The 14,846-nt window shown below is 45.9% G+C and overlaps 1 long non-coding RNA gene across 2 annotated transcripts in view; it reads right to left on the bottom strand.

Moving 5' to 3' along the window:
* LOC135243576 (uncharacterized) overlaps nt 1–14,846 on the bottom strand; it is a 31,658-nt gene that overhangs the window by 16,244 nt on the left and 568 nt on the right. Inside the window, exons 2-3 of one of the 2 annotated variants that reach the window (XR_010326678.1) lie at nt 13,023–13,228; nt 2,844–3,176 (exon numbers count right to left, since the gene is read on the bottom strand). This is a non-coding gene — a long non-coding RNA (uncharacterized LOC135243576). Of the gene's footprint in view, nt 1–2,843; nt 3,177–13,022; nt 13,229–14,846 lie in introns of those variants that run through there. The other variant, XR_010326679.1, reaches the window with a different exon arrangement.

Here is a 14,846-nt window from a genome sequence, read left to right as displayed (position 1 = left end):
ACTGATCTGACATCGGCCCTTGTACTGTGCCAGCGGCATCGTAACTGGGCAGTAAGCTGGTAATAATTCTAGGGGCCCGGTACATTATTCTGTCAGGGGGCCAGAACTTGCGGCTGGTCCCCTGACTGTGAACAGAGGCCCAGATCTCTGGTGCTCTGGCTCCAGAGGATGAGGTCATCAGGTTCCAGCCGTAAGGTGGCAGTACGTTTGACAGTCACGGTCTTGTTTCTTGCCTTTATCATTGCGTTTCTTTAATTTTACTTTGTAATCTTAAGATTTTTCCGTTTTCAGTCAAATACCCACGTTCGCTTGCTTTTAAACACACACAAGCATTTTACGTTCCGCATATTCCTTGTACGTTCATACACTCGGTCACCTTTCACCCTCCCCGCCCCCCCGGCACATGATTTATGAAATAAAAACATATTTATTACTGTTCCTACTGCTCTTTCATGCACACATGCAAATCAAATCAAAGGAAATCAAATTAAAAAAACCGCAAGTACAAACCGCCTTTGAGACAAACAACAGGCTCTCCCTGGAAGAGACCGGAAGCTTGCACACGGGGCCACAGACGCCAGCGATTACGCGCAGTGTGGCGTGGCGCGGGCAGGGTTGCGCCGCCCTGACGCCCTGGCGCGCTCCGAGCGTAATCGCACAGCTTGCTGAGAACTCCTCCAGGATTAAATCAGCATCACGCCGCGAGAAACACACAGCGCTCTGACCGGCGCAGAGCACCGAGTGGCGCAGAGCACCGACCGGCGCAGAGCACCGACCGGCGCAGAGCACCAGGCCACCTGCGGCGTCCGCGTCACTCGTACGGCAGCACGAGCCCGAGCAAGCCGACGCCGCGATGTCAGAGACGGCCGTAAAGGCATGCAATGTACTATAATAAATAAATAAATAATGAATTAAATAAATGAATAGGAACTAATGGTCAGTTACATGTTTCTGATGAATCACCGTTTTGTGTAGGTGTGCTTCCGATAGGAGGAAGTGATTCAAATCGCTGGTGATGCATCCTTAAATAACACAACGCCGACTACAACAGGCCGGACAGAACCACGCTCCCGGGGTCTCAGTGCAACTTCACAAACTGCAACGGTCCTTTACAGACATCAGCAGACAAGGACGCACAAACACGCACACAGACACACACACACATACAAACACACGCACACACATATAAACACACGCACACAGACACGCACACACAGACGCACACACGCACACACACACGCACACACACACATACAAACACACGCACACACACATAACACACTCAAACACGCACTCACACAAACACACGCACACACACGCACCACACACACACACATACAAACACACGCACACACATACAAACACATGCACACACACACGCACACACACACGCACTCACACACACACACAGACACACGCACGCACTCACACACTCACACACACACACACACACACACACACACACACACACACACATAATCCCTGTGCAGGTTCCTATCAGTCACAGGTCCAGTGCCCTGGTGGTGATAAGCTGAACACACAGCCTGGACCATTAGAGCAGAGAGTTTGTGTAATCACAGTGCTGAGCTCCCACTAATCCCAACGTCTCCAACTGGCCACACGGCCCTGGAGGGGGGCCACCGCCCACCCCCTCCCCGCCACACTCACACTTCGCCAATACAACCCCGCACCCTCCCCTGCCCCAAAAGAAAAAAAACACCCCGGCCTCTCTCTGTGCTTTCTCTGTTTCCAAACCGTAATGGGAGGCCAAGCGCACATGGACAAGCCCGAGGAAAAAATCAATATGCCCTCAGACCAAATCAGCATCTCTCTCTCTCTCTCCATCTCCTTCTCTCCATCACTCCCTCTCTGTGACTCTCTCCCCTTAAGCCACTTTCACACCTGCACCTGATTCCAGCCTGGCTGATCTTCATGGTATGAAGTGTGGGTTTGGGCTTTCACACCGTTTTTCTTTGGCACTGTGGGGGTTGGCCGCCACAGGTAACATGAGAGGATTGCGTCTGTCTCCACGGAATAGAAATCTACAGGCACTTTTTTATTTATTTATTTAGAATTCAGAATGTAATTTGAACAAACTGCATATTATTTTTTTTACATTTATACATGTCATATATTGATTATTGTTATTATTACTATGGTACCTATGGCTTAAATGAAGAGTACATAAGCCTGACATGAAGGGTACCTAAGACTGAAATGAAGGGTACTTTAGGCTGAAATGACGGGTACCTAAGACTGAAATGAAGGGTACTTTAGGCTGAAATGAAGGGTACCTAAGACTAAAATGAAGGGTACTTTAGGCTGAAATGAAGGGTACTTCAGGCTGAAATGAAGGGTATCTAAGCCTGAAATTAAGGGTACTTTAGGCTGAAATGAAGGGTATCTAAGCCTGAAATGAAGGGTACTTTAGGCTGAAATGAAGGGTATCTAAGCCTGAAATGAAGGGTACTTTAGGCTGAAATGAAGGGTACTTTAGGCTGAAATGAAGGGTACTTAAGGCTGAAATGAAGTGTACCTAAGGTTGAAATGGAGACATCGAATAGGCTAGCGAAGTTCTCATATGATGCACTTCCTTTACTGGTTTTAGAGTTGTTCAGAGCGGACAGGACAGATGAGTGGGCTTTCAGTCGATACAGTTGGTGACTCATTGGGTGAATATATTTAGGTGCTTATTTTATTTTAGAAGGTATTTATCATCAGTTTTTCCAGTGACTACTCTGTCCCCATGGCACCCTGGTGGCGCACTTGGCATAAAGGAAAAAAAAAACACCAAAGGGCTTTAGCACACACACAAAAAAAAACACACTGATTCTGTTTGTTGTACAAGTAATTTTAATGAAGAGTCACGGCATCTAAAACACATAAGATGTTGCAGAGGAGGACAAATGGCTTATGGACAGAGAGAGGAAGCGAGAGTAAAAACAAGACAGCGGAACAGCATCTGAATAAATAAAATCTGATTTGAGAATTCCTCATTCTGTTAAAGAAAAACAAAGAGAGCCAGTTTTCTGACCAGGGTGATCCCGCAGGCATGCAGCAACGGAAGACAGAAGATGAAGAGGAGGGTGGAGGAAGAGGAGACTGTACAGGCTGAAGAGATCAGGCAAGGCGGGAGACTAGGAGGAGTGTGGAGAATGCACCTTCTTCTTTTAACCCTTTTAAGTTTGAGATAAAAAATATGTGATTAGAACGTTCTTAACTGAATAATCTAGCGCTGATGTAACAATCGGTACATGTAATTGAATGAGCAATGGAGTTCTAGAACACTGTATATAATTTCGGAAAAAACATTCCAAAAAACCTACTCTTCAAAGGGCTAACAGCCTGGGACACACTGTAGTACTCTTGTCATGGAAGGAACGCTTGTTTGAAATCAACTGAATTGACAGAGACAGGCATTGAGGGAGAAAAGGGTGGGGGGGGGAAACCTCATTACAATCAAGTTATTTTTATAGATCTCTCATTTTGTCTCTGCAGTTTGTTTTATTTATTTCATGTTAGTGGCATAATGAGATCCCAGAGGAACTGAAGATTGCTGAGAAAGGGGAAGAGAGGGGGAGGAGAAGAAAAGGAGATGTTGAGGGAAAGGAAGAGAGGGAGACAGGAGAGGAGAGAGGTAGAAATGAAAGAGGGAGGCAAGCAAAGGGAGCCGAAGAGAGGAGATAAAGAGATGAGAGGAAGGGAGGCAATGTTGACAATGTTCAATCTCTGCAGATGCACAGCAATACCCAAGGAGCTCTCACTGTCTCTCACACACACACACACACACACACACACACACACACACACGTACCTGCATACACATACACACAGACATGCAGACGCACACCCACCCACACACACACGCACACGTACCTGCATACACATACACACAGAGACACACTGACACACAAGCATGCGCGTACACATACACACAGAAACACTCATACACAAACAAGCACACATTTACACACATGCACGCGCTAGCGCGTACACAACCACACAAACACACGCAAACATGCGCACGCGCGCACGCATGCACGCTCGCACACTCAGAACCCCAGTGCACGGCTGGCTCCCGTCAAACGAACCCATGCTATTAAAACAGCTAGCCGAAGGCCTGTGAGTCAAACAGACAGACTTACTGACATACAGACAGGGAGTTAGACAGAGGCGGAAGCAGAGATGGCAAACTGGATTTACAGACGGACAGTCAGACCGAGCATAACATAACAAAGTCAGGCGCACGTGCACGTGCACGGACGGACAGACCGAGCATAACGTAACGGAGTCAGGCGCACGTGCACGGACGGACAGACCGAGCATAACGTAACAAAGTCAGGCGCACGGCACGTGCACGGACGGACAGACCGAGCATAACATAACAAAGTCAGGCGCACGTGCACGGACGGACAGACCGAGCATAACGTAACGGAGTCAGGCGCACGTGCGCGGACGGACGGACGGACACGCCGGCAGGCTGACAGAGGTTAGCGCGCCCGGCCAGCGCGAGAGGGCGCGGAGCCGGATTCAGCCGAGCTCCAGAGCCGGAGAGGTTTGGCCGGGACACGGCGGCCCGAAGCCAAGCCCCTGCTCACAGCAGAGGAACGGGGAACAGATGCTCCAACAAGCACTCTGGCTCCGCTTTCTTTATTTATTTACCTCTTTGTGTTTGCTCCCCTCTCCACAATGCAGCGTGATTACAGAGCGCGGCCCGGTCTGAAAACCCGGCGGAACGCAGACGCCAGCCGAGCGGCCCCGCCGCCGCCGACGCTAACGCTGGGACGCTAATGCTAACGCTGGGACGCTAATGCTAACGCTGGGACGCTAATGCACTGTCGCTAATGCTAACGCTGGGACGCTAATGCACTGTCGCTAATGCCCGGGCGCTAATGCTAACGCTGGGACGCTAATGCACTGTCGCTAACGCCCGGGCGCTAATGCTAACGCTGGGACGCTAATGCTGGGACGCTAACGCGCAGACGCCCGCCATTATTGCACGCGCTAGCAGCACGTTACCGCTACTCCGAGTCTCTTCATTTCGGCCTTAGGTACGGTACCTTAATAATAAATATATGAAACATATAAATATAAAACATAATATGTAGTTCTCTCAAATTACTTTGAGTCTCTACAGACACAACAAATATATGTGCACAACCGCACTCCGTGGGTAAGAAACTGGTCTTGTAACCTGGGCACAGCCACTGTACCCTTGAGCAAGGTACTTAACCTGCATTGCCTCAGTGTGTATATCCAGCTGTGTAAACGGATGCAATGCAAATGCTAAGTAATGCTCAGGATAAGAGCGTCTGCTAAACGGCTGCGGTGTGATGTCATGTACCATCTCGCACGTCCACTCGCTATCGGGCTGCGTCTGCATTTCCACACCGCGCCGAAACTCAACCCGCTCCGTCTGAGAGACAAACGCGCGGCTAACGTCTGGCAGAGTTTTGGGTTTCCAGGACACCTGCGATGCCGGTCCGTGCGGGTAGCTGCGCTGGAGGACGCAGGCGCTTGTTCGGAGTGGCGGTGCTCTCGTTCTCCCGGGCTCCGCGTCTGCGCTGGGCCGGGGTGGCCTGGATGTGGAGAGGCGCCGTGAGCCCGAGCGTTTAATCTGGCCTCAATCACACGCTGCCAGCAGAGAGCCCGCCGGTCTCCAGGGGGAGCGAGGAACCCAGCCTGTTTCCCAGCAGTGAAACCCAAACACTCAAACGCACACACACACACACACACACGTACACGCTCCAACATGCACACACTCAAACGCACACGCACCACACACACACACACACACACACTCCAACATGCACACACTCAAACACACACACACACATACACACACACTCAAACACACACACACACACATACACACACACATACACGCTCCAACATGCACACACTCAAACACACATACACACACACACATGCACACACTCAAACACACACACACACACATACACACTCCAACATGCACACACTCAAACACACACACACACACTCCAACATGCACACACTCAAACACACACACACACACACACATACACACACCCACATGCACACACACAAACACACACTCCAACATGCACACACTCAAACACACACACACACACACACACACATACACACTCCAACATGCACACACTCAAACACACACATACACACTCCAACAAGCACACACTCAAACACACACACATACACACTCCAACATGCACACACTCAAACACACAAACACACACACATACACACTCCAACATGCACACACAAACACAACAACACACTCCAACAGCACACACTCAAACCACACACACACTCCAACATGCACACACTCAAACACACAACACACTCCAACTGCACACACTCAAACAAACACACTCCAACATGCACACACTCAAACCACACAACACACCAACATGCACACACACTCAAACACACACAACACACTCCACATGCACACACTCAAACCACACACATACACACTCCAACATGCACCACTCAGCACCACATGCACATGCACACACAAACACTCACACATACACACTCCCACAAGCACACACAAGCACACACAGACACACGCACGCACATGCACACACAAACACTTACTCACTCCCACACTCTCCTCTCTCTCTCGTTTGCTTTTTCTCCCTCTCTCTCTCTCTCTCTCTCTCTCTCTCTCTCTCTCTCACTCACGCACGCACGCACGCACGCACGCACGCACGCACGCACACACAGACGGGCTCAGTCATGGTCATTTACTCACTGAGCGATGGGCTCGCTGCTCTCCGTTTGACCCCTGTGTATGGGTGTCTGTTATTGTGGATGTAAAACTATCCCCCAGACGCCAGGAACAGATGACACACTCCAGCGGACCTCCAAAGCGGGCCGCGGAACCTTCACAGGTGCCAGAAAAGTCCAAACGCGAGCAGGGGGATGACAGCGGACCACGACACAAAAAACACACACCCACCACAGACCCCCCTCTCCCACCCCCTCTCTCCTATCTCTGTTCTACCAGGCATATGTCAATGTGTCAGTTATACTCCACTGCTCGTTTTTACTGTATATTAATTTATTTTACCCTGTGTTTGCTGCCAAAAATCTGTCTTTTTATTTTCACTCCCTTCTCTGGTTCTAGTGACTGAACACACATCTGTTGCCTTTCACGGACATGCATGCACACACACACACACACACACACACACACACACACACATATAGGTACACATAGGCCCATACACCCTCACAATCTCTCTCTTTGTCATGCACGCACACACACGCACGCACACACACAGATACACATACGCCCACACACACTCACTCTCTGTCTCTCTCACACACACTCACACACACACACACATGCTCACACACACTCTCTCTGACACACAGTGAAACACAGCTCCACCTACAGCAAGTAGTAAATAAGAACATTACCCGCTCTTTCTTATCTTCCCTCTCCCTGTCTCCATCTCGTGCTCTTTCTGTCTCTCACCCTCACCCTCTCAAAGATTCAAACAAGCTTTATTAGATAAGTGTATGTGTACTGATAAAAATAAAATCAATATCAATTATAATCAAATGACACAGATGTGAGAAATGTGAAATTAAAATAATAAATTTAATTAAAGTAACAGTATCTAAAGTATCTAAAAAGTGTTTGTTTCCATCATCTCTCTCTCTCTCTCTCATTGTCTGATACTCCCTATTTCACTCTATGTTCTATAGTAGAATATGAAACCGTGATCTACACTGAATAAACAGTGCAGAACTAAGTAACAAAGACCAGAGGCCTGTACCAGGTTGTCTCCTTGGACATCCTGACCTTGGCAACACCCACTCCTCTGTTCACTCTAAAATAAAACATAAAGAAAGAGAACATCTTGATGTAGGCTTGAGAGAGAGAGAGAGAGAGAGTGTGAGTGAGTAAGAAAGGGAGACAGAGGGGGATGTAGTAATCTGTTATAATCTAGAATCGAGTTGATTGCAAGCTACAGAGAAATAAACTAAAATGATTCAAATAAATCCTTAACCTCAATTCTCTACCCTGACTTATATCCCTCAAATTCACTGTGTGGGCTACCCCCACCTTCTAGACCAGGGGTTCCCAATCTTGTCTGAAAAGGGCCGGTGTGGGTGCAGGTTTTTGTTCTTGCCAAGCACTATGACACCCGATTCTGCTTATCAAGGTCTTGAATGAAGACTATGGTTAGTTAGTTGGTTGAATTAGGTGTTGTAGTGCTGGACTGAAACAAACACTTGCACCCACACCAGCCCTTTTCGGATAAGACTGGACACCCCTGTTCTAGACCCTCATCAGTGTCCCTCAAACCAAAACAGTTACCCCGACTACTACACCTTACTGTACTCACCCAGTCTCTTAAAAACACACGCACACGCGCACACACACACACACGCAGGCAGCGATAATTTAAATTTCCTCTTCACATTCCATCCCTCCGGTAATGCCTCATAAAGGTAATTCTGGAGCCTGAAGATTCCCCTGCCCCCTCACCACAGGGGAACAGACACTTCCATGAGAACCGCCCACAAAAATCCTCAGACTCTCTCCAAGGGGGGCCAAACTCCATCGGATCAGGAGCGCCATCAGACAGGTAATATGCAATTTATGACAGTATTTAAATACAGTATTATACTCACTAAATACTACAAAGTGTACAGCTAAATAGCATCCACTCGTGTGACGTGTAACACATCCTTAAAAGGGTACATTGAAACATCACCAGAGAGGCAATATGATAGATATATGCATATATTAAGTACACTTCCAGCTTGTAACACATCCCTAGGCCACCATTTCCATGTGCGTGAGTGTGTGTGTGTGAGAGAAAGACTTTCCTATAAATAAATAAAAAAGTAAACTGGAAAGAATATGGAATGCTGTCAAAAATGACTGTTGGAATATGAAAACACCGTCAAAAACAAAAAGGATAGAAGGGGAGCCTGACTGAACTGTCTGTGATCACTTAGAGCCACAGAGGAGCATCTTGAAACAAGAGAAAGACTTGTTTTCTGACACACGGCCCTAAGTTCTCCCCGGTAAATATTACTTAAAAGGATAATCGCTGCCCTTCCGCATACCAAACTGTGGCGGATGTAGAAAGCATGTTGATACGAGGTCATTTTTCCCTGCCCATTACATTTCCCTCCTTCCTCCTCCCCACAGGAGCTGTGCATGCCCTCTAGATTTTTTGAATAAATGGGGAAAAACCGCTACAAAGCAGGAGAAAATAATACTGCACTGGTGACATGCAGAGAAGGCCAGCAGAACCGTACCAGAACCACACCAGAACGGCGGAACCCGCAGAAACGGAACCAAAACCACAGAACTCGCAGAACCGGAACCAAAACCACAGAACCGCACCAGAACCGCAGAACCGCACCAGAACCGCAGAACCGCACCAGCAGCCAGATGTGCAGCCACAACCCCGCAGCTGTAGGGACGCAATGAGCAGCCTTTCTGGACCAGGCCTTTACATTACTTCACTATTTTATTCTCTGACGTTCTGTGACTTCACCGTGGACTGAAGAAAGAAAAGCGAATGGAGCGAGGAGAGAGAACGGAAGAGGGGGAAGAGGGAGGAAGAGAGCAGGAAGTGTTTGGAGGAAGCGCACGTACGTGCGTATGTGCGCGAGTATATGGGTAGGTGTCACAGACAGGAAGGCCATGATAACACGTCCTCTGTCCAGCACTGGGGCAAGCCCGGTCAACCCCAAAACATTCTTTAGCATCCTCAAAAAGGGACATCTTGATTTGTCGAGCGCAATCTCCCCTGAAGAAGACGGGTTGGTTAACCCTGATGACACTTTTTAACCAGGAAAAAAAAAACAAGCTCATCCTTCTTGGCAGATTCCAAAACATTTAAACGAGATTCAGGTGAATTATTTATGACGGTGATGTTTTTTGCTCAGCCTTCAAAGAGTACGGCTAACTTCTCGAAACCTTAGCACAGCGCCTGCAGCCCGATAGCTAGTTTCCAGCTTCCAGCCCCACATTACAGACGTAATGAAAGTTGCCATTTCCAATCTGAACGATACAGCACCGAGTAAGAGAATTCCTCTCACCGCGGGACGCTAAGAGATTCATGTATTCATTTATGTCAAACGAATTAGGCTGCAGCAACTCCCTGCGCCCTGGCCTCCAAAAAACAAACTTCGGGCCGACTGCAACTTCATGGGACAACATGAATATTGACGAGACCCTGGGAGAGGGATCACGCCGCACCTGTTCTCTCCAGTGCGTTTCGGAATTGATTCGAAGTTTCTTTTTGTTTGTTTTTAAAGCGCTGAATTTTTTGAAGCGCCGGAGCAAATTCCCCGCATTACGGACGAACGTCGGCCTATTCACACCCTCAGACGTGAACATCGGACAGCACGCCAGGCACCGGCAATCAAACGCACGCTTTAAAACGACAAACAAAAAAAAATGGACTGGATTAATGGCATGAGTGTTCATGGTGTACGTAAACATTTAAGCATATTTAATCCATCATGTGATAACAGTGGTAATAATGCACAACAAACAAAACTATGCTGTGCTAACAGATAAACATTCAGAAAAATGCTTCAGGTCTTACTTCAGACAGAGAACAGCTTACGCGCCGCTGCGATATAATTTAAAGGTACATATTTAAAGCTATATATAGTAACACAATTAATCTACATCTAGTCTATGGAGTATATTAGCCTCATGTCTATGCATAATAGGCTAATGACAGTAATTCAAAACCATAAGCTGGACCATTAGCTTGCTTTGTGCAAACATAAAACAGAAATATAAAGTGTTTATAAACATTTAAAGGAAATGTATATAGTTTCAGTAACTGGGTTAAAAGAACAGTTAATCCAGTTATTTAAAGCATGCACATCTCCTTTATGTTTATACAATGGAAACAGACAGACCAGACGTATGCAAGGGAAGATTTACCACCACCCAGGGGGCAGTCGGTGTAATCTCCCGTTTCAAACTGGTGTCAGGACTGTACTGTGAATGTACTATACAATTCTTCGCATTTATACATCCAAAATTCTATTTGCAATATATATATTTTTTAAATGATCCTTTTATTGAATGTAGCAAAACTAAAACTGAGGATTGGTCAATAAGTTTGTATTTTATAGGTAACGGCAATCCTGTTAACACACAACATGGGAGGAAAAGCAACACGGTTTTCACCTTCAGAACAGAAGCTCTACAGTAAAGGATATGTCACCATCCAGTGGTCATTAGTTATAATCAAATCTAAATTATATTTTTAACTCCCTCTTGTGGTGACGAAGTGTCAGCGCATCTCACTGGACCTGACAATTCAGGTAAAATTATCACAGTTCACAGCAGGTCAAATTACAAAGTAAAAGTAAGCACTATAGAATACAGTCATGTAAATGGAATCTGATGCTCACAAACTATGTATATCAAGGGCTTGCATTCCTGAATAAAGACCCAATTCCAAACCGTTCATATGGATGCTCAATGATCATAACTGCAAACATACCTAATGAACTATTAGTACATTATAAAGTCCAAAAGCTAAACACAAATTTGCAGAAATGAATCCGGATTTATCCCATCTCTCTCCACAATGGTGCCTCACATTTTTAGTTTGCAATAAAAGCATGGTCTTAATTTAATCAACTACATCAACGTCCTTTTCAGTTTTCAGTTCTAGACAAAACCAGCTGATTTAGCAAACCAAATTGACCTTTCTTTGCGATTTACAAACAAAACAAAAAAAAAAAAACATGAACCATGGTTCGACTGGAGGTGAAACAGAGTGCGTGTAGCAGCGATTTTCAAAGCCATCATTAAAATGAGCACGTGCTGATTCCAGCACTTGCGTTGCCCACGATTTGAAGCCGAAATGCGTGACTGTGACCGAGTGTGCGGTGTGTGTGCGATGTGTGCGGTGTGTGTGCGGTGCGTGTGCAATGCGTGTGCAATGCGTGTGCGATGCGTGTGCGATGCGTGTGCGATGCGTGTGCGATGCGTGTGCGGTTCGTGTGCGATGCGTGTGCGATGCGTGTGCGGTGTGCAGTGTGTGTGTGTGCGGTGTGTGTGCGGTGCGTGTGCGGTGCGTGTGCGATGCGGCCGGGGTTCAAACGCGAGCCATTACTCCTGGGCACGTTCAGAAGCACAGGCTGCCTCTCACAGCGTGGAATCTGCATCAGCCTGGCTCGCTGTGTACACAAGAGGAGCGTCTGAATGTCAAACGGCTTTTCTAAAGATCAGAGGGAGCGCGGGCAGAAGGGAACACGCGCCGCCGTGCGGTACAGGAGGGGAAAATGAGTCACTATAACGGGAAATACAAATAAACGCGGCCGATTCGCGCTTTTAACCTCTCCATCAGGGAAGATCCAGAGACCGGCTGACACCCCAGGCACTGTGAGGAGGAACGGGCGCAGATGAACCACTGCAGTAGAGCGGAATAGCACAAATCTAAAAATCTATCCATCCGCCATTAGGACTGCATTAAGACACCTACCTCAGAGTGAACACACGTCCAGATACTGCTACGTACTGCTGCTATTACTGCTGCTGATGACACAGAATTCAGTACTCTGACTCAAGGAACGTTCTCATCATCTCACCATGGACAGTGCGAAGAACGGTGTGCATTTCAAAGAAAAAAGTTCCAGTTTTCTCATTTTCCATATTCATGATTCGAAATGGCCAAGAAAAATGCAACAGCATGTAATAATGTACTATTTTGTTGATCTTACTCCAAACCAATGAGCAAAGAAACTGGACAAAGACCGAAAACAATTCCCCCGGATAAAGGACACAGAATCACAGTCATTAACATGCAGAAATCGGCATTCCAATTAAAGGGGTGAGGGGACCATACTTTCTAATTGGGGAAAAAAAAAAAACTTGGAAAACTCAATGCACAGAGAAAACCACTGCTCTCTCATAAGCGCTTTTATTCTATAAATTGAGACACAGACCCGGTTGCCATCAATCTAAACGTAACAAAAACGGAACAAAAAAAAAAAAACCGCAGACTCACCTGGTGTCCATGGAGACAGAAGCACAAATTCGCTGCTAACCTCATCTGCGGTTCAGCGTGGGTGATCTTGCAAAGCGGAGAGCAGCTTCTCCCCCTGAATCCTGCAGCTCATTCAAACTCAAACTCTGCTCAGGCGTGAGGGGTTCGAACGCAGAGCAAACACCACAGAGTCAAAGTCCCTCTGTGTGACCCCTCACCTCCACAGCCTGCAAACACGAAGATTCATGGTCATCGCTCTCAAAATGCTGTCCCCCACTCAGTTTATCATGGTAGCATTTTGCTAATTGTGTCATTACAAAAGGCATAATTAGGCTACCTTAACTATTTATTAAATTGTTTCGCTTTTTTTTTTTTTACATTTATCATCATGAATATGAAGACACTAATCTAATTAATAAGATGCATATCTATGAACAACAAACATTAGAAAAAGAATGTCACACTGCTTGCTCCATAAATCTGATAAACATTCAACAAATGCTTCAGCACCATGTGCCTTCAACAGGAACTTCATGTGCTAACAGTGACTGAAAACATATACTGTACATGTAATTTAGTAGGTGTCAGGTGTGAAAAAACTAGTATGAATTGATGTAAATGTACATAATTAAAATGCAAGAGTATAGTTCACCAGTTAAAAAACACCATACAACAGTAATCCATTGCAGTCAATTCCACCAGTCAAAAATCAATATAAACACTACCATACAGTGACATGAAGATGAATTTGTTTTTTAGGCCCAAATGCAGCACTCGATACTAGATACAATTATGAACGTGTCACCTTTTATTGATAAAAAAAAAATGTTACACAACAGATTCTTTTAAAAGCTCTTATGCGGCCATAAGCACTTCTGGAATATCATGGCTTCAACTTTCTACAATCAAATAAACAGTACTGGTCACATGACTACACAAAACAAAAAATGGCAGATTTAATTGCTGCCCCCTTACGGCCACCTTTTTAATTATAATGATGAAAATGTTTGCAATCCTTAGTAAAACGTCCCATCATGTCCTAGAAAGAGAAACTCTTTCTTTTCCAACGTGTGTAAAAGGAGGAATGTGATGATTTGCCTTCAAAATGTGTGCAGCTCACTTGAGGGAATAGTGGTACTAATAACAACCTGGTCACTACTCGTTTTCATTATGGCAGAGATGCTAACTGGAGGTGTTGCAGGGGCGGCAGCGCCCCCGTCTGGAAAAAAGGACCAGTGCTTTAGAAAAGGAAGTGCTGAAGAAAAGTGCATCAAAACAAAAATACACCCAATCTAAATATTATTTGTCATTTTATTATTGTTTATGGTCAGTGCAAACATCAACATCGACTGTGCGACTTTTTTTGTCGTTAACAACTTAACGTTAGAGCATACTAACGCGTTAAATTGTGTACAATCACAACTTAGTTTAGACGCACTTCGTGTGCCTGCCTTAATTTGGCAAACTATTTTGACGATTGCTCGTGAAACTCAGCAGTTTATTGTAAACTTTTGGGACGATTTCCACCAGTACGAAGATGTGCAGATGTGTAATGCAGTTATGCACATCACTGTTCTGCACTATCCTGTATTAACCCAGGTTTCCAAATGCACAGCCTACTTTTTGAGACTCGCGAGGAATAAAGTTCTTTACGACAGTACCAACCCTGGATTTAATCTGTGTATAAACCTAGTACAGCGAACTACTAAAACATCATAATCATCTAATGCGGGGAGGCAAATATTCATTCTAGGTTGCCCGAAGTGTTTTAATTGAACCGGCTCGTACAAACCTCGGTACGAATGAAACATATAATATCAAATACATATACTTATATTTACTTTG

This window comes from Anguilla rostrata, chromosome 17 (genome assembly GCF_018555375.3).
Source record: "Anguilla rostrata isolate EN2019 chromosome 17, ASM1855537v3, whole genome shotgun sequence".
Taxonomy (NCBI): Eukaryota; Metazoa; Chordata; class Actinopteri; order Anguilliformes; family Anguillidae; genus Anguilla; species Anguilla rostrata.
The sequence above is the reverse complement of the archived record's forward strand: the minus strand, read 5'-3'. Positions and strand labels throughout refer to the sequence as shown.